General features: G+C 41.8%; 1 long non-coding RNA gene across 1 annotated transcript; it reads left to right on the top strand.

Annotated features, from left to right (window-relative positions):
* Positions 1 to 808: 808 nt before the first annotated feature.
* Positions 809 to 8,958, top strand: LOC140493791 (uncharacterized). Its single transcript, XR_011963769.1, has 4 exons — positions 809 to 1,232; positions 1,502 to 1,608; positions 2,409 to 2,456; positions 7,945 to 8,958. It is a non-coding gene; the product is annotated as an uncharacterized lncRNA (long non-coding RNA).
* The last annotated feature ends 12,602 nt before the right edge of the window (positions 8,959 to 21,560 follow it).

Below are 21,560 nucleotides of genomic sequence, written 5' to 3' on the forward strand. Positions count from 1 at the left end.
AGCCTGTGCATAATCCCTGATTGCTGCACTCACGATGCTGAAACTGCCTTCCTGCAGACCAGGCTCGCTCTCTTCCCTCGGCGTCAGGCTATTGATAAATTTCTGGCGGTGAGACAGGGGAACTGCACGGGACACAAACAGCTCCATTTCTCAGTGTACTGTATGTCTGCGCAAATCATTAATGGGCCGCTTCACGGACTTTTCTGTGAATGAGCAGGAGCTGCTGCCAGATATAGACACGTGAGGCACGTGCTGTGCATTTAATTTTTGGGGGGAGAAAAGGACCAGAAGGAGGAATAAAATCAGAATTGTGTTTTTTTTTAACATTGGGGGAGATGATGAAACATGGAAGGGAAACCTGCCACAGTGTAACCTTTTAATTGGTGACTCTCGTGCCGCCAAATTTGTGTGTGGGTACGCTCTACTTTGTCTTTTTCGATCATTCATTCATATTCTTCGTGTATCCTTACAGAGGTGAGCAATGCCAGTGACGGGTTTGCAATCACTGACTGCATGGGCTATTTTTAGACCAGCAAAAGGGGGAGGTATTTTTCCAATAGATATTTTTGGGTGAAAAAAAAATCGATGTATTTTTGTTAGATATTCCTCTCTCGGCATCCTGCGAGGGCAGTGGGTAGAATATTTCATAACTGCTCCCAGTTGCAGAAGCGTGCAGCCTTCCTTTGCTCCTGAATTAATTTGATACTATTTTTGAAACTCAGTGTTTCTAAGGGAGACCTAATGACGCAATGACGTCAGTGCAGGTCAGGAACACACTGGAAGAGCCGAGCTGGTTGATCAGGGCAGGGCTTTTTGCAAAATACAACCCCCCTCACCCCCCAAACAAAATCCAGGCATATAGAGCACCACTGAGTGTGTTTGTAATCCGAAAAATAGAATCGCTAACCCAGAGGGTTGGTCTGAATCCGATTATTATTTATTTATTTATTTGCAGTTGTCAACGTTCCAGTAGCTTGTACTAGATAGAAATATCCCTGATTATTTATTAGTTTGCTCTCTCCTGAATTTGGCACCGAGCACCAAATGTTCTGCCACTGTTAATTCAGAATGCAGACTCTCACGTGAAGGGCAGAGCTTCTGGCGCCTTGCGCACAGATTATGATATCTGGTACACTTTCAGAAATATACATATATACGTATATAAATGGTTGCATAGAATTCGCGTCGTCAGAACAGGACACAGCTGCAGATCTGAACCGAGTTGGTAAAAGGTAAGACGCTCAAAACATCGTGTGTGTGAGTGAGTGAGTGTTTCCTTTTTTTTCCTTCTCCACTCGAAAAACCACTCAGTCAGGGTGGTAGATTACTTACTTGCTGATAATGCTTGGTGCGTTCACTCTCTGTTTTGCTGTTTCTTAAAATGACATCTGTGGATTATTTAGCATCAAGCCCACACTCAAGCAGGTTGGTTCTCATCCTGATTTTTCTCTGTTGTGTATTATTTCACAATGATCTTTTGAAAATGTTTTGTTAATGCTAGGTCGACGCTTGAACCGTACCAGGGAAGTGGGGTGGACATGAAGAACAAGCCCAGCTGAATTCAGTCAAATTCTCAGTATCACAGCAGCACTGCCCATCCTGTTAGAGGTACTGCATGTAAAAGTTATTTTGTTTTTCCAGCCGTTAGCAGCTTTAACAAGAATGCTGACTGGGCTCAATGTAAGCAGAGCGTTCACCATTGCTCGTGACTCACTGAAGGATGTGATTGCTTAACACCCCCTCATGTGTTAAGGATACCATACTCCTGCAGGCGATAGTGCCTGAGTAGAGTCTGAATACACTCAAAACATAATATGGTCACACATTGATATAGTTTGTTAAGCACAAGCAAATGGAGCAACCGAAACCTTTATGAAAACAGTGCAGAAAAGATAGGGCATAAAAATGGATAGGGTTAAGATATCTGCAATAATCAGTTCATCACAATATATCATAAACTCCAGCCTAAACCTGAACATCTAATGAGGCTGTTCATGTGTTCTGTATTTAATTGATATTCTGTTATATACCGATTGTGGACCCAGTGTGATGGTGTCCCAAGTGCAGCAAATGCCCTGCAGGTTTTGCCCTAAGCTCTGATTACTGTATTGCCTTGACTATGGTCATCCATTGATATTGCTCTTGTGTTGTTTTCTCTATATGCCAATTTATGTATTACTACAGCTGGCAGAATCACCTACAGTCGTGTCACCAATGTTATTTAGATTGAAAAGCACTGATGTAATCATCAGCTCTTTCCATTCGGAACAAAATGTGAGGTGTTTTTTGCTTTCTGCAGTCTGATGAGTATGCACATATATAAATATCGGCTATATTTCTCACACCCTGTCTCTATCTCTGCAAATATGTTCTATATTTATGTTATGTATCTTTTTTTCTACTTTCAGTCCAGGGATAGATCTACGCAAGAAGACCTCAGCAGATTCATATCACATGTAAGGGCATCTGTGTCAAAAGAATCTTGTGATGTTTTATAATTTACACTGAAAATAGGCATCAGGACATTTAAATTTTACAAAGTGTTATCTGTCAAAAATGCACACACTTATTTGAATCGAGATTGGTATGAAAAACAATCTATGGCATTATTCCCAACTGGTCTTTAACCTATTAATGTACATACAGACAGAAGTGTGTATTCTTCTTAGAGAAGAGCAAGGTTTGCATTTTTATAGCACTTGTAACCAGCAAAATATCCCAAAGTGCTTAACAAATGTATTATCAAGTAATAAGAAGATAGAGAGACACAAAGTGAGATATCAGATGATTGACAACTTATTCAAAAAGGTACATATCAAGGAATGGCTTAAAGAAGGCTTGCTAGAGGGGAAAGAATTCAAAAGTGAATTCCTGAGCATGGAGCCTTAGCAACTGAATGTACACCTGTCAGTATTGGAGTGATTAATATTAAGGTTATACAAGATGCAAGAATTGGAGGAATGTAAATATTGAAACATAGATAACAGGAGCAGGAGTGGGCCATTCGGCCCTTTGAGCCTGCTGTGCCATTTGATACGATCATGGCCGATGATCCAAGTTCGAAGATTCCAAGTTTCCACTTTCTCCCCATATCCTCTAATATGTCTAAAGGCTTGGGTGGCTAGAGGTGGTTACAAAAATAGAAAGGGGTGAGGTCAAAGAGAAACTTGAAAACAAAGGTGATGATTTCAAAATTAAGATTTTATCAGAATGAAAACCAGTATAGGTCAGATAATCATTGATGGGTAAAATAAATTAGATGCAAGTTGACTTGTGTTTTTCCTCTTCTGAAGTTGTTAATGTACACACCTTTATGTAAGGTGGAAGACAGGAGACCAACCAGGATGGGAATTAGAGTAGTCAAATCTAGCAGTAACAAAGGAATGAAGGAGAGTTTCAGCAGCAGATGAAAAGAAGCAGAGTAGGAAATCAGCTGATGTTACAGAAGTGAAAGCAGGCAATCTTGGTCATGCAGTGGATGTGTGATTAGACACTCAGTTCAGGCTCAAAGATGACATCAATGTTGCAAATGACATAACTTGTTATTATATACTAGTAAAGAATTTTAGAACTTCATAGGAATCCCATTGCAAGGTTAGATCTCATGGAATACAGGGAGAACTAGCCATTTGGATGCAGAACTGGCTCGAAGGTAGAAGACAGAGGGTGGTGGTGGAGGGTTGCTTTTCAGACTGGAGGCCTGTGACCAGTGCTGTGCTAAAAGGATCAGTGCTGGGTCCACTGTTTTTGTCATTTATATAAATGATTTAGATATGAATTTAGGAGGTATAGTTAGTAAATTTGCAGAATACACCAAAATTGGAGGTATAGTGGACAGCGAAGAAGGTTACCTCAGAGTACAATGGGATCTTGATCAAATGGGCCAATGGGCTGAGGAGTGGCAGATGGAGTTTAATTTAGATAAATGCAAGGTGTTGCATTTTGGAGAAGCAAATACACTTAATGGTAAGGTCCTGGGGAGTGTTGCTGAGCAAAGAGACGTTGGAGTGCAGGTTCATTGTTCCTAAGAGTTGCAGGTGGATAGGATAGTGAAGAAGGCATTTAGTATGCTTTCCTTTATTGGTCAGAGCATTGAGTATAGGAGTGGAGAGGTCATGTTGCAGCTGTACAGGACATTGGTCAGGCCACTTTCAGAATATTGTGTGCAATTCTAGTGTCCTTCCTATCACAAAGATGTTGTGAAACTTGAAAGGGTTCAGAAAAGATTTACACGGATATTGCCAGGGTTGGAGTATTTGAGATATAGGGAAAGGCTGTTTTCCCTGGAGCATCAGAAGCTGAGGGGTGACCTTATAGAGGTTTATGAAATCATGAGGGGCATGGATAGGATAAATAGATAAGGTTTTTCCCCTGGAATGAGGGAGTACAGAACTAGAGGGCATTGGTTCAGGGTGAGTGGGGAACGATATAAAAGGGACCTAAGGGACAACTTTTTCATACAGAGGATGGTACATGTACGGAATGAGCTGCCAGAGAAAGTGGTAGAGGCTGGTACAATAACAGCATTTAAAAGGCATCGGGAAGGGTATATAAATAGAAGGGTTTATGAGAGATGGGCTAAGTGTTGGTAAGTGGGACTAGGTTAGGTTAGGATATCTGGTCAGCATGGACAAGTTGGACCAAAGGGACTGTTTCCATGCTGTATATCTCTATGACTCTATGTAGGTAGCAAGAAACAACGAGTAAAGGCAAAAGGAGAAGGTTATGTTAAGTTATCTTTTGGTATATAGAATTTTGTTGAAAAGAGAGATGTCTTGCCAAAAATAAAAATAGAAATTGCTGGAAAGGCTCAGTGGGTCTGACAGCATGTATGAAGAGAAAACAGAGTTAACGTTTTGGGTCAGGCAACCCTTCCTCAGAGGAAAGCTGACCTGACCCAAAATGTTAACTCTGATTTCTCTCCACAGATGCTGCCAGACCTGCTGAGCTTTTCCAGCAATTTCTATTTTTGTTTCTGATTTCTAGCACCTGCAGTTCTTTTGGTTTTTAAAAGCTGCCAAAGCTTTTAATCTTGCCCCATTTAGGATATCTCAAAGAATAACAATTTTCAAAAAATCACAACAATTTCGATAACAGAAATAAAAGATGCAGGTTGGCTGGCCAGTCAAGTAGCATTCCTTTTTCTTGTGGCATAAGCTGTTGTGATCAGTTGAAATTTGGCATTTTTGCATTTGTCCCAATGAGCACAAGATTAAAAGCTTCAGAATCATGTTTCTCATGCTGACCATTTGTAAATCACTGGTTCGGCATCAGTTTGAATATTTTGGCTAATTTTGCATCCCATTCTTTAAAAGGGAAGAATCTATGAAGGCAGTTTGCTCGAATTATGTCAGAGGTGAGACAATTCGGTCATGGAGAAAGACTAGAGAATCTGAATTTGTTATAGGGTCAGAGAGTCATAGAGATGTACAGAATGGAAACAGACCCTTCGGTCCAACCCGTCCATGCTGACCAGAGATCCCAACCTAATCTAGTCCCACCTGACAGCACCCGGCCCATATCCCTCCAAACCCTTCCTATTCATATACCCATCCAAATGCCTCTTAAATGTTACAATTGTACCAACCTCCACCACTTCCTCTGGCGGCTCATTCCATACCCGTACCAACCTCTGTGTGAAAAAGTTGCCCCTTCGGTCTCTTTTATATCTTTTCTCTCTCACCCTAAACCTATGCCCTCTAGTTCTGGACTCCCCGACCACAGGGAAAAGACTTTGCCTATTTACCCTATCCATGCCCCTCATAGTTTTGTGAACCCCGATAAGGTCACCCCTCAGCCTCCGATGCTCCAGGGAAAACAGCCCCAGCCTGTTCAGCCTCTGTCTATAGCTAAAACCCTCCAAACCTGGCAGCATCCTTGTAAATCTTTTCTGAACCCTTTCAAGTTTCACAACATCTTTCCGATAGGAAGGAGACCAGAATTGCACGCAATATTACAACAATGGCCTGACCAATGTCCTATTTAGCTGCAACATGACTTCCCAACTCCTGTACTCAATACTCTGACCAATAAAAGAAAGCATACCAAACGCCGCCTTCACTATTCTGTCTACCTGTGACTCCACTTTCAAGGAGTTATGAACCTGCACTCCAAGGTCTCTTTGTTCAGCAACACTCCCCAGGACCTTACCATTGAGTGTATAAGTCCTGCTAAGATTTTCTTTCCCAAAATGTAGCACCTTGCATTTATCTGAATTAAACACCATCTGCGACTTCTCAGCCCATTGGCCCATCTGATCAAGATCCTGTTGTAATCTGAGGTAAACTTTTTCGCTGTTCACCACACCTCCAATTTTGGTGTCATCTGCAAACTTACTAACGATACCTCTTATGCTCACATCCAAATCATTTATGTAAATGACAAAAAGTAGAGGACCCAGCACCAATCCTTGTGGAACTCCACTGGTCACAGGCCTCCAGTCTGAAAAACAACCATCCACCACCAACCTCTGTCTTCTACCTTTCAGCTAGTTCTATATCCAAATAGCTGGTTCTCCCTGTATCCCATGAGATCTAACCTTGCTAATCAGCCTCCCATGGGGAACCTTGGCGAACACCTTACTGAAGTCCATATAGATCACATCTACCACTCTGCGCTCATCAATCTTCTTTGTTACATCTTTAAAATACTCAATCAAGTTTGTGAGACATGATTTCCCACGCACAAAGCCATGTCGACTATCCCTAATCCGTCCTTGCCTTTCCAAATACATGCACATCCTGTCTCTCGGGATTCCTTCTAACAGCAAGCCCACCACCGAGGTTACTGGTTATAGTTCCCTGGCTTGTCCTTATCACCTTTCTTAAACAGTGGCACCACGTTTGCCAACCTCCAGTCTTCTGGCACCTCACCTGTGACTATCAATGATACAAATATCTCAGCAAGAGGCCCAGCAATCACTTCTCTAGCTTCCCACAGAGTTCTAGGGTACACCTGATCAGGTCCTGGCGATTTATCCACCTTTACCCATTTCAAGACATCCAGCAGTTCCTCCTCTGTAATCTGGACATTTTGCAAGATGTCACCATCTATTTCCCTACAGTCTATATTTTCCATATTCTTTTCCACATTAAATATTGGTGCAAAATATTCATTTAGTATCTCCCCCATTTTCTGTGGCTCCACACAAAGGTTGTCTTGCTGATCTTTGGGGGGCCCTATTCTCTTCTCTTAAAGCAGATAAATTTAAGAAGAGAATTGTTGAAAATGGTGAAAGACTTTGACACCATACAACAATGCAAAACTATTTTCACTGCCAACAACTATTGAGCATAGATTTAAGATAATTAATCCAAAAATAGAATCCAAAACCACTTATGTGATGCCTTTTAACATAAGACATCCCAAAGTGTTTTACAGGAGAACTTAAGACCAAGCCACTGAACTTATTAGGTCAGATGACCAAAAGCTTGGGCCAAGAGTTTTAAGAAGTATCTTGGAGGAGGAATGTGACCTTAAGACGCAGAGAGGTGAAGGGAGGTTATTCCAGAACATAGGGTCTGAGCAACTGAAGGCCCAGCAACCAATAATGGAGTAGTTAAACTCAAGGATGGTCAAGAGGTTAGAATTATGGATCACATATATCTGGCAAGGTTGTGGGTGAGAGGAGATTACAGAGATGAGGAGTGTTGATAAGAAGTAAATATTTTTACAGGTTGTGATGTTATGGCCTTAAATGTATTGTCTGAATCGGTTGAGAAAGCAGTATTATGAGGAAAGAGCAAGAGTGTGGTACCAACTTTGCTTTCAAAGAACCACAAGCACTATGGACTGAACGGGCTCCCATATTCTATGATCCATAAACCTGTGATGTATGGTATGACCAGAGATCATCATTCTGTTATAATTGCCTTTTGTCATTTGGAAAATTTTAGAGTATCTGATGCACAAGTTATTGTCTGCACTGTTTACTTTCTCTCCCAGACTATAAACCTCCGTAAGTGGTTCCACGTTGAACTGCCTCGGCAGCAGTGTTATTCTGGGTGAGTTTGTAAAGAGCAGTTGAAGATTTCAGCACCACGAACAGCTACCACGTTGCTTTCGAGCCTTTTGGAAACGGGCTCACATGCAATCAACAGCCGGCCGGCGGGTTCCCATCTTAGCACCACTCAACTATTCTAAGCATAGATAACCAACAAGACAATGTTATAAGTTTCCAAAGATCCATCTTTGCTGGAAGTATAGTATTATCACGTCACTGACAGTAAAAACACATTGGCGTGACTGCATCTATTTCTGATTCTGAATTGCAACCAGATAGGAAAAAACTCGAATTAAGAAATGATTTAAAATAAAGGAAAAACAGGATTGTTGACATTTGAAAAAAAAAACTTAAAGTTCACATTGTATTCATTGTCTGTAAAAGTACGGGAGTTTGGTGAGTGCCTGAATTCACTTGACGATAATTCATCTTTCATGCAAGTACCATCTTTTCCACCGATTGAAACGTGTTTGTGTTCCATGAATTGTGATGTTTGCTACTGCGGTATAGGAGTGTACAGCTGGACCCAGGTACATTTCAGTAAAAGAGAGGTAGTAGTTAGAAAGATATGCTGCGTTGTCCGGGGAAGAAAAGCACCCTGGTGTTTTATACACGTTAGAAAAAAGGATTACAAACCAGCACAAGCATGTCTGTGTTTTGTGCACCTGTATGTGGTGTGGGTGTTCCTCTCAACGACGCAATTGGAGAATATTATTTTTTCTTTTGTATTCATGTTTCTGCTTAGCTTTGCTTTGGAGTTTTCAAGAAGCAGTTTTGCTTGTGTCCATTTGCAGTAAATAATATGAAGTGCCTATTATTCAGACAGCAATGTGTGCATCGTTGCGTCTGTGTGCAAATTTCTTCAATGTTGAAGTATGATTCTGCAGTTTTTTTTAATTAACACTGAAATGAATGTAAATGAATGATCCCTTGTTCATTAAAGATCGTGCCTTCTGTCTGTTCCATTTTCCTTCAATGTGAATCTAAACATCTGTAAAATGAAATGGCCAAAACATACCGAATTATTCTCTGGAAATATCCATTTCGGTGGTACTTGCTTTTTTTTGTCTGTTGTGTGTAACTTTGCTCTGTCAGAACAAGGATTTCAGGTCGACTTAAGTAACCCTACTGCTTCTTCCCAAGTTATCCTGAATTGTTTATTGACAGTTGTGTATTCTCCCAAGTGGTCCAAAGATTGACGCGATAATGTGCTGTTTATCATATTTGTGAACAGGAAACATATTTGCTGGCGTGGCTATCGCTAGATTAAGGGCACTGCATTCGGTTTTCGGAAAATACATCAGCGTGTTTTATATCCGTACTTTGCAAAGCCTTCTTCAATTACTACACAGAAGAGAGACTTTAAAAAAAAGCTTTGTGTGATAGAATGGCTTTTTTTTAAAAAATGCAGGAATCAATTTGAATGGTCAAACTGCACATTGAGGAACCTGACTGGTGCAAATAGGAACATTTGTGTCTTTTTTTTCAGATTTGTGTCACTTGTTTCACTGGGATTGGAAGAACAATGCTGGCCTGCTCCTTCCACATTGAGTGGACAGTTCTGCGGGGTTTATTTTAATCACAGTGTAATTTTAATTCTGGGTCTTGTCTGTGGAAAGCTGCACGAGCTGATTCCGTGGGAGCCCAGGCAGAATGCGTGGGCGCTGAAAAGTAGCAAGCCAGAGCCAAAGATTCTTGTTATTTGCGTCACTGCAGGAGACGGGGCTGTTTGCCTGACAAATAGGCAGAATTAACCTCGCTTTATCAATATCTGGCTGTAGTTCGATTGAAGAGAGAGGGAGAATGTGCTCCTGGCACAGGCTTGTTTCTGCAGTGTGTAAACCGTGCGAGGTACACCAGGCACAACACACCCTAGATTACAATGCCCATGCCTAGAGGCTAATGCTAATGTTTTGGCGCTGAAAAATAAAAAAAAATCCTCATTCGGATCACCCCCGAGACTCTTAAAGAGACTGTGAACGTGACGTCAATGGAATAAGACTGACGCGTACCAAACTCACCATTTCCACACAAGCTGGAGACGGTAGCTACAGAGTCCCTCATTCCTTCCCCTTTACAGCTCCAACCCCACTGCCCAAAGAGCCACCTTTTGCTCCTAATTCCTCAATTGCAGAGAAAACAGAAATAACATTTTGTAAAGAAAGGCCTTGTGTTAAAAAAAAACACCCAAACAATAATGACTGGCGTGTTAGAAAGCTGGGGTTGTATGTATTTTTGTGAAGTGTTGCTTCCCAGAAGTGTTTTGCAAGGAAGCGCTGCATATTCTCCAAAAGTGCGAGATGCAAATAAAATGAAAGGTGGACCGCTAAATATATTTGAAAGCCGGGGGCACACGATCGAAGCCCCCACACACCCAGACAGCTGGGGAGATGTGTAAATGAGACCGGAGAGTGTAGAAAGGTTTGAAATCTCTGCAATGATGTAACTAAAAGGTAGCCAGATACAAGTGGTGCAGAGATGGTAAAGGATCAAAATCTCAGTGTTCATTTCATGGTTTGTACGTCACGTTGCAGCAAAATGCCTTTGTGAGTAGTTTTTTTTGAGACCGCAAGCTAAAAATAGCACGGGGTTTGATCGCACTCCAGAAATAGAAGGAGGGATTTACTTGCATAAAAAGAGAGCGCGGGTGGAGGAAAACCTGATTTCGACTTCTATATTTGCAACTCAATCAGAAAATTAATAGGATACTTTTGTTTTGCCGAGGAGAGGAATCCTAAGCGATGGTAGGTTATATTTGTATCTACAATGATGTGAAGCTTTACTGTGCATTTTTTAAAAATTGTCTCTGAATATGCTCACAAGTAGATCGCATTGCATGTGTTTTTCTTTCTAAGAGATACTCATTGTGGAGAGTAGGCAGCAGGTGGATGGAGGATCACCCTGAATCCTTATATATCTGAATCAATATCAGTTGGAAGCCGCTCTCTGTCGGCGGTGCTGAGACTCTCAGCAAACGTGATCCCGAGAATGAGCCAGCTTTAACGTGGCGCTGTCATAACTTCGAGGGCAAAACAGATTCTGGGACAAGACGGATGGAGCTGTGAAAGTAAACACAACGTAAAAATATAACCCGTCCTTCCTTCGTGCTGAATTGTAAGTCGATGCTTTAGAATCGCTCTATGTCCGCAAAACAAATATCAATTCTCAATAGTCAGTTCTCACTTCCACTTTTGACAATCGATTATATCACCCTTTCTGATTGGAGCCTCCAATGTTACTGGGTGTGATGGTAGACGTATCTGTGTGTTTGGGAGGAGGGGGGGGGCGAGCAGCATCTGGAGGAATACTGTACGGAAGACGGTAATTGTAGCAACTTTGTAAACAGTTCTGAGTTCTTCTGAAGTTTTAAAAGCAATATTAACATTTAAGGTGCACTGAAGACTTTCCTGCTAAGCTCTGGCATTATTCTGATGTTTCGTTTACATCAGTTACAGGCAGACATCGAATGCAGCCTCTTCAACATTGTACTCACTGACACACGCGTGTATTTTTCAGCTCTTCCCGCCTATAATTCTGAGTTCCCCTACTGGATGATGTTCTGTAGAATAGGAGGTTATAGGACGCTTTTTTAAAAAAAACTCTTCTCCCACACATTCTTCTTTTTTGTCTCCTCACTGCTCTTACCGCGATCATCACATACTTCCTCTCTCACTTTTCTGTTCTTAGTGATATTCTGTTTGGGTGAGTGGGTGGAATCTCTATTTCAGTTGTGGTGTTTTGAGAAAGTGGTGTGCACTGATTGTATTGAACGGCGCTGCCTCTGCTGACACTGCACCTGACCCAGAGTTCTGTCTGGGAAGTGATGCTCCGAGTAACACTGGAACGGATTATTGCATTATTGATATACATTATAGAACATATCCTGTGAATACCAGCTACATGAGCAAATAGAACATAGTATAACCCGTCCCTTCACCAAGCGGACATTCACTTGGTCTACAAGTCGTCAACATCCCAACAGTGTGGTGAAGATATACAGGGAACTAATGTAATAGCCAAACACTTGTAAGTTAATCGCTTCGACATGCACAATTCGTACTGTGTTTAGACTTTATGAACTCTACGACAGATGGATGAAGATATATCTGAATGTCAAAATTACATTAATTTATACAGGCGGTGATGCGCATTCTGCATTGGTGCAATCCTAAATTGAGCTCCTGTATGTTTCTACTTATCCTGTATTTGCGGCAGCCTTGATGTTGTCAGTATGCAATTAGACACAGTGAACAGGAACGTAGATAGGATGATGAGGTAGATGCATCAATGAAGCACAAATCTAGTCGTCAGGCACACATACACAGAGACGCACGAGCTAATGAAGAGGCAACAGACGATCTGCATTTACAGGTATCATTATATTCTGTAAATAAACACATGCTGATTAACCCACACCAACACCCACCTTTTGAACCGACCTGCCGCGTTTGCAAGGCACCAAATGTGCGCCAAAGTTCACCAGCCGGCATCTGTGTGGGATCGAGTGCCGAGGCGCTGTGTGGACAAGCCGATGGTGCAGACTGAACATAAAACACGTGCAGACTGAAAATAAAATACAGGCATCCCGACCAACTCCCAGCGTCGCCTTCCATTTAAAAAAAAACCAAGGTCGCTTTCCCCAGTGTTTGGCTTACTCCACAGCGAGTCTCGTCTAGGATTCTGAGTGAATTAACTAATTCAGAGTGGCGTAATTTTTCCACAGCATGGCTTCAAAGTCGTGACTGTGAAGTGAGTAATCTGCGTGGATGCGTCATGGGTCCAGTCACAGTTCACTCGCAACTGAAGAAAATCGTGACTTACTCGCTACATCCCCAAATGAAAGGCTCCCAATCAGAACTTTGCCAACAGGACTGCAGTGCAACCGGGCGATCCGCTCGCGTTTTCTTTTATTATCCTCCATAGGACCAGAAGATTGGTCCTAGAATACCTAATTACCAAGATCGTGACCCTCCCACACAATATAATAACTTATATACTTTCTGTGGGTAAGAGGAATTTTAGTTTACATTCGCTGCTGAACGTGCGAAATCCAGGAATGAAAGCGGAAGACAGAGGTAAGTCAGATCAAGACTTTTCAAAACAATTGTAAACCTTTAGGCTCATTATCGTTTGTGGTGCAAACGTTAGTGGCTCACAGTCAACCGTCATATTACCATAGTAATCTCGAGAGTGGTCATAAACTGCGAAGATGCATTTATATTGTTTTGTTGTTGATATTCCTGTGGTGGCCTGGATGGATACTTCTTGCACTGTTTGGTTTTTATAATCCTCCCTAAAGCGTTTTGGCGCGACACAATCTACCATTTTATTTTCGAAAAGAAGCAAATTGTTAACACACCATGCTCAAGTGGAAGGACAGCGTCCCGCAGCATAGAGTCACTGAGGATTCTTACAAACTTCACCTGCTCTCCTGGTTATGACCACGGCGGTGCCTTTCCTGCAAAAAGATGCACAGTTCCTGCTGGGGAACAAAAGGCTGTTCCTTGACGGATCATGATAGGAAGCTGCGAGAGCTCTCTGTGCACAAGCAGGGGCAGCAGGCAGTTTTATTTTGATTTTCCTTCCCCATCCCCAGATGCTGCTGTTTTGTGGGATGGGGACATGGTGAAGACTGGACGTGGTGGACACGAAGGCGAGCCGGACAAATGTTCTGGGGAAGCCGGGCACCCTCGTCAGGAGCTGTGAAGGGGGTGGGGGCAAGTAAGGTTCAAGCCTGGCCTGAACCTGTTTCACTGGGAGCATGTGTGTGTCTGTCCATGTCTCTGCCTGTATCCCTGTCTCTGCCTGTGTGTGTGTCTCTGTGCATGTCTCTGCCCGTGTGTGTGTCTGTCTATGTGCCTGTCTCGCCTGTATGCCCCTATGAGTGTGTGTCTGTGCCTATGTGTGGTCTGCTTATGTGTTTGTCTGTGTGTCAGTTTGTGTGTCTACGTGTGTGTCTATGTATCTGTATGTGAGTGTGTGCTTATGTGTCTATCTGTGTCTATGTGTGTATCTATGTATCTGCCTGTGTGTGTTTATGTCTCTGGCTGTGTCCATGTGTCTGTGTCTATGGATCTGTCTGTGTGTGTGTTTCTGTATCTTTCTGTGTCTATGTGTGTCTATGAATCTGCCTGTGTGGGTTTTTATGTATCTGTCTGTGTCTATGTATCTGAGTGTCTATGTGTGTGTGTGTGTGTGTTTTGAAAGGGGGGCCCTTGAAATGAGCTCTTTCGGGATTGGACGGTGACGATTCGGTGGACACCAATGAGCTTGCGCGCCGGTCTCTATTTATTTACTGGTCGGGGCAGCGTTACCTCCTTTACGCAGCGACACCAAGTCTGCAGCACAGACTACACTTGGAAACAGATCGTGAGGATTCAAGTCCGTCTCTCCATCACTCTCCATAGAAATACCCTTCTCTCTCGCTTTTTTTTCTCTCTCTCTCCCTCTCCCTGCCTTTTCTCTGTCTACCCTCCCTCCCTTTCTCTCTCTGTCTGTTTAAAACATCAGGAGGCAGTTCCTGCTCCAGCACTAAGTGGAGTTGATGAGTGTCTCAGAGAAGATTGTGAGGGGGGGGGGGGGGGGAGGTGGGGAAGGGGGAAACCTGGCTCTTTTCAGTGAGGCGATGGATGGGTGGGGGGGAGCTCCATACGCGTCGTGGAAGGAGGGAGCATGGATGGATGGAAAGGGGGTGGGTGAAGGTGGAGGGGGGGAAACCGTGTTGGGCGCCAAAGAACGGCTCCAGCTGAAGATCGAGAGGACCATCTACAAAAAAAGCCAAGATCTCCGTCCGTCTGCTCGGAGCCTTGATTTTTGTTATTGTTATTGGCAGCTTCCCTCTCACTTAACCCCCCCCCCATCCTCTCCCCCCACCCCAAACCTACCCCCCGCCCCCCCAAACCACTCCAGCTGATTTTTGTTTTTTGTCTTTCTCGAATCTTTTTGCGGTCTGGGCTTGCTGTCTGTGACTCTGTAACCGGGAAGCCCTTACCCCAAAAAGCATTCGCGGAGGACGCGTTCATCGAAGATTTACCACACAGAGAGAGAGAGAGAGAGACGCTGCTGGAACTGAGGGTAGCCGCCGTACATCGGCAACGAAAGGACCGGACTCATTGTGGATCGACCGCAGCTCCCTTTTTGCCCAGCACCAGCGGGGGCTGTTGGGTGGGGGGGGGGGGGGGGAATGTGGGTGGGTTTGGGAACCATTGCCAATACCCACCCCAACCCTCTCCTAACCTCTTACCCTCCCTGACTCCAACCACAGCCCCGTTTCACCAATTACCCCACCACCCCAGTCCCTTATTTCCAGGCCTTACTCGACCCCCCCCAACCCCCCCCCCTCCTTTTCCAAAATACAAACTTTCCCTCATTGCAACACCTCTTCAGTCATTGGGGACTCCCACAATAAACGAGAACACATTTCTTCATTTTCAAGGTGGGGGGTGGGAAGGGGGAAAAAGAAAAAAAAAAGTTCATGCAAACAGCATCAATTCAGCTTCACCACAGCAATAAATACTTTATGTTCAGTGTGTGTCAAACACGGACTGTGTTGAAAAGAGCCGACAAAATGGCTGGGTAACGCTTAGAGTTGCATCCTTTTATGTCAGTACTGCACACCACAACCCTAGTTTTCATTTTTAAAATTATTTTAGAATCCCTTTTCTTTATTTTGTAGAAATATGGAGGCATGCAAAATAGAGTAATGCAAGAAACTGCCCAAACTTTCTCAATTAATAAGCAGAGGAAAGCGTGCCAGTGAACCAGGATCGAGAGGCAGCGTGCGCGGCGGTGTCTATAACTCTCGATCATATTCCAGCCGTATTTCTTCTTCAAACTCCACTGTAACTGTTACAGTCACGCGTTTCTCGCTTTTATTCTGCCTCGGTAGAGATAAACAGTTAAAATTAAAATGTATTTAAACACGGTTCAGGTAAAGTAGGAACAGAAGCATGTCTATTTCCAAACCACAGCTAGTTTCAAGAGCAGGAACAGGGCGAGATCGTTCCCGTCTTTACAGCCAATTTTACCTTAAAAGAATGCGTGTGTCTGGGTGTCTATGTGCATATTGCACACGCTTTGGTGGAGAAAACTTTCTCACCGGGGGCGTTTCATTTTAAATACTTGGCGAAATCGAATTAGGAAGTTAAACAAAGTGAGGCCATTGACCAATTGTCTGCTTTTCGCTCAAAGGGGATAAAATAATGTACAAGGAAAAAAAACAGACGTACCTGTTAGTGGGCTAAGTAATGAGAGATGTTTTATTTCTGAAAATTAGCGTTGAAAGCCTCCTTGTTGAAGTTCAGTAGTATGACTTTTAGGAGACATAGACATTGTCAGGCCTTCAAGTGAGTATCAGATCAGGGAGCTGTGTACATGGGGACTAAACCAAGGAGAGTTTAGATTCAAGAAATGAAGGAAAATGTTGCCCCCTTGGTTATTTCCAAATTCCAACAGAAGGTGTATAATGAAGATTATTGGAAAAAAAATAACATGGGAATGAATCACTAGATTTAGCAACAAACTTTATTTCAAATTGAATTGTGGAAGTAAACATCTTTTAATCGCACTCATTGTCCTCAGTCACTATTGCAACAAATCATTGTGTTTTCTAAGATCTTTCATCTTTACCCTAATAAAGTTAACCATTGCAGGTTCTGACTACTTATATGGGTTAACATCACCAGTCCCATAACCATATACATAAGGGCTGTGATTGCTCTTAGAATAATGCTTCATTTTCAAAATAAAGCTTTCTTTTTACTGTTTAGAGAGATTGGTTCCTAAATAAGACCATGTCATGAAGACCACATTAATAAAAAAACATAAATAATGCAGGAAGCAAGCTTAATATGATGTAAAATGCTTTGTTCCTGGTACCTACCTAGAACCCATATCTGCAGTAAATTTATTGCCATTTATTTATTTCGTCTTGGGTATTTCTGGCTAGGTCATGATTTTATTACCATCTCTGAGAAGCATCTTCTTGAACTGTTGTCTATGTAAACTAGTGCACCAAACGAATCAAATTAATCACAGCAAACACAAAGATGTGTTATCCAGAAAATATAGTGAAAATTTACCTATGAATAATCAATAAGAACATCTTTGCTGTTTGAGAAGAGATCATATGCCAGTCATGATTGAACATAGAGTTTTGCATTTGTATAGCACTTTTTAACCATCTTATAATATCCCAAAAGGAGTTACAACTGATGAAATAATATTGAAGTTTAGGCATTGTTGCAATGTAGAATTGCATAAATATTTAAACAATCACAAGTATATGTAAGAGTGTATATAGTCTATTATGCAGTATGTATCAATTGTTTACAAGACGTCACATATAATCATCTTTCCAGCCCTGTTCCAATGTGCTTGCTGACCTACATTGGTTCCCTATTTTAAAATTCTTATCCTCACTTTCAAATCCATACATGTCTTTCCCCCCTTATTTTTGCAATCTTTTCCAGTCTCATAACCCTCCGCCATCCCTAATTCTAAACTTTCGTGGACTCCCAATTATAATTGCTCCATCAATGGTAGCCATGTCTTCACTTGTCTGGGCCTCAATTCCCTCCCCACACCTCTTTGCACCTCTCCTTCATTCTCCTCTTTTAATACAGTCCTTAGAACGTATCTCTTTGTCCAAGTCTTTGATCATTTGACCTAATGTCTCATTTTGTGACTTGCTGTCTTCATTTTTAGTCCTCCTGTAAAGCACCTTGGGATGTTTCATCTGGTTCATTAAAGAGGAACTACATTAAGAGTACCTTGATTGAGGTATAGGAGATGCTAAAGATAATTGACAAAGTAGGCACAGAAAGGATGATTCCTCCTATGGGGCAGCCCAGAACAAGAGGTCATACTTTTCGGATAAGAGGCAGCAGATTCAAAACAGTAAAGAGTAGAAATTATTCCTCTTGCGAATCTGTCAAATTCACTACACCAAAGTGCAGTAGACACTGTAACATTGAGTAAATTCAAGGTGAAGATAGATTTTTAATCAGTTATTGGCTTGAAGGGTTATAGAGAAAGGGCAGAAAAGTGGAGTTGAGGCCGAGCTATGAGCATATTAACTAGCAGAGCAGGCTCAGCAGCAACTGGATTAGTGGTGCTGGAAGAGCACAGCAGTTCAGGCAGCATCCAACGAGCAGCGAAATCAACGTTTCGGGCAAAAGCCCTTCAGCAGCAACTGCCTACTCATGCTCACAGTTCTTATGTTTCGAAAGGCAACCTATGAAATATAACTTGGTGAGGTGGTGGGTTGGTGGATTTTGTCAGTGGACTAGTAATCCTGAGATCTAAGCAATTGCTCTTGAAACAGAGATTTGAATCCCACCATAGCAAAACTTTAAACAATGAATATCTGGAATGTAGAGCTAGTTGAATGGTGACCATGTAACCATTGTCAGTTATTGTAAAAACTCATTTGGTTAATTTTTTTTATGCATTCACAGGATGAGCATATCGCTGGCTAGGCCAGCATTTATTGCCCATCCCTAATTGCCCCGAGAGAGAGCAGTAAAGAGTTAACCACATTGCTGTGGGTTTCTCTATAACCCTTCAACCCATTACTAATTAAAAATCTATCTCTCCCCTAAATTTACTCAATGTCCTCGTATCCATCGCACAGTGGGGTAGTGAATTCCACAGATTTACAACTATTTGAGAGAAGTAATGTTTTCTCCTTCCTGTTTTAAATCTGCTGCCGATTGTGCTAAAACATGACCTCTTGTATCAGATTTCACCACATGAGGAATTATCTTTTCTATGCCTTGTTTATCACATTGTCACGTGAAGACCAGACCAGGTAAGGCTGGCAGTTTCCTTCCCTAACAGACATTAAAGAACCAATGGGTTTTTTTCCAACAATCAGTTCATGGTCATCATTAGACCCTTAACTTCACAATTTTAATGAATTCTGCCATGGTGGGATTTGAACCCATGTTCCCAGAACATTGCCTGGGTCTCTGGATGAACAGTCTAGTGACATTGCCACTAGACTATCATGTCCGTCTTTAGGGAATAAAATGTGTTGTTCTTACCTGTTCTGGATGCTCATCATAAGAACGAGAGAACACAGATTTAAAATTATATGCACAAGAAGCAAAGGTGATTTGAGAAAAATGTTTTCACTCAGAGAGTAGTTGCCTGGAAATGTGTCATGGCAGGTTTAACTGAGGCATTCAAGAAGGTCTTGGATGATGATTTAAATAAAAATAATGTTCAGAGGTATGGGGATAAAGCGGGAGATTGATAGTAGGTAGTAATGCTAACTTGAAAAGTCGATGTAGTTATGATACACGATATGGCCTCCTTCTGCACCGTAATGGTTCTGTGATTCTGCAAGAGTTGAGACTCCTGGCCCACAGCAATATACTTGACTCTTAAGTGTCCTCTGAAATGGTACTAATAAGCCAGACAGTTCAAGTAGCAATTAGGGATGGGTATTAAATGTGGGCCAACAATGCACACATCCCATGATCAAACACAGAAAAACAATTTGCTATTGGAGTTAGAATCCAACTTGTTTTGAAACTAATGCAACAGCATAATTTACCTTGTTGCAAATGTTGTTTTTAGGTAAGCATTTGTATATTCATATTTTGAAGTAAGATTTTTAAATAATAAATTTGAGACTGTTTATAATCTTCATAGGTTTAAGTAAAATATAGTACATGATTGTACATGTAGTACAAACCTTCACAAACCTTGCATAGTACATGATGTCAGGTCATAGTCATGAAACATTAACTCGCTGTTTCTCTCTATAGGTGCTGCCTGACCTGCCAAATATTTCCAGAATTTTCTGTTTTCTTTTCAGGTTTCCAAGATCCAGCATTATTTAAATTGTGGTACAGTTTTTGCATTTTCATTGATGTTACAGTACCATAATTTTTGACCTTCTAAATGATAAAACACGCTATATGTAACACTTTACTTTCACTTTTTTTTGTATGAGGATGGTCTCGTATTTCAGAAATGGAATGACATGGCTGCCAGGGCATCTAATGTCCATTTCTGGTCAGGTCAGCCTTCAGCACATTGATACAGTTGCTTTTGCCACATTCCCAATTCTGTTTCATGGACTCTCCAAAATTCCTTAGATTTCAGATTCAAAATGCTTGAAATTGCACAGGTACAATTCTTTCAAAATTGGGCTCAGTTTTCTACACCATACAAATGATCTCTTCATGGTCCAATTTTATTTATTAACTGTTTCCATTAAATAACAATTTTTGCAAGTTTTTAAAAGATTTTGTTTTTTGAGGAAGTAACAAGAATGATTCAGAAGAGAAGGGTAGTGGATGTTATCTACATGAACATGAGTAAGGCACTTGATAAGGTACCTCATGGCAGGCTGGTATAGAAGGTAGAGTCTCGTGGAATCCTGAGATGACTAGATGGATACAAAACTGAATTGGTCATAGAAGACAGAGATTAGTGGTGGAAGGATACTTTTCAGAATGGAGATCAGTAACTAGTGGTATTCTGCAGGCATCAGTGCTGGGACCTTTGTTGTTTATAATTTATGTAAGTGGAGGAAAATGTAGGCGGTCTGATTAGTAAGCTTGCAGATGGCACCAAAATTGATAGAGTTGCAGGTGCTGAAAAAGACTGTCAAAGGATACAGCAGGATATAGATAGATAGCAGATTTGGACAGAGAAATGGCACATGGAGTTTAATCCGGACAAATGCAAGGTGATGCATTTTGGAAGATCAAATTCAAGTGTGAACTGTACAATCAATGGCAGAACCCTTAGGAGCATTTACATGCAGAGGATCTGGACATACAAGTCCACAGATCCCTGAAAGTGGCAACACAGGTAGATAAGATGGTCAAGGAGGCATACAGCATGCTTGCCATCATCAGTCAGGACAATGAATACAAAACTTGGCAAGCTATGTTACAGCTGTACAAAACTTTGGTTAGGCCTTATTTGGAATATTGCATACAGTTCTGGTCACCACACTAACAGAAGGACATGGATCCTTTGGAGAGGGTGCAGAGAATGTTTCCCAGGCTGTTGCCAGGGTTGGAGGATTTTAGTTACAGATGTTGGAAAAATGTGAATTGTTTTCACTGGAAAGACAGAGGCTAAGGGGCGATCTGTTGGAGAGCTACAAAACTATGTGAGGCACAGATAGGGTATATATTCAGAGGCTTTTTTCCCGGGATGGAAAGAAAACGTGTGTTCAAGGTGATAAGGGAAAAACTTAGGAGAGAAGTGTGGGGAAACATTTTCACACTGTGTGTGGAGGCTGCCTGGACCCCATTGCGAGTGGAGGTGATGGAAGCATGCACATTAGCAACATTTAAGGCATATCTTGATAGAGCCATGAACAGGAGGTGAACAGAGGTATAGAAACCAGACCTGGACAATAAGCAGTGGGTCTAAATAAGAAGAAGGAATTGGCACAAGTCTTGGTGTGCCGAAAGGCCTGATCCTATGCTGTATTGTATTGTATTGCATTATAAAATTTATGAAATTAATGCTGTAGCTGTCAGTATTTTGTTTTTAAATATTCTTAATATTTGAGCTGACATTATTTATA

Source organism: Chiloscyllium punctatum, chromosome 22 (genome assembly GCF_047496795.1).
Source record: "Chiloscyllium punctatum isolate Juve2018m chromosome 22, sChiPun1.3, whole genome shotgun sequence".
In the NCBI taxonomy this organism is placed as follows: domain Eukaryota; kingdom Metazoa; phylum Chordata; class Chondrichthyes; order Orectolobiformes; family Hemiscylliidae; genus Chiloscyllium; species Chiloscyllium punctatum.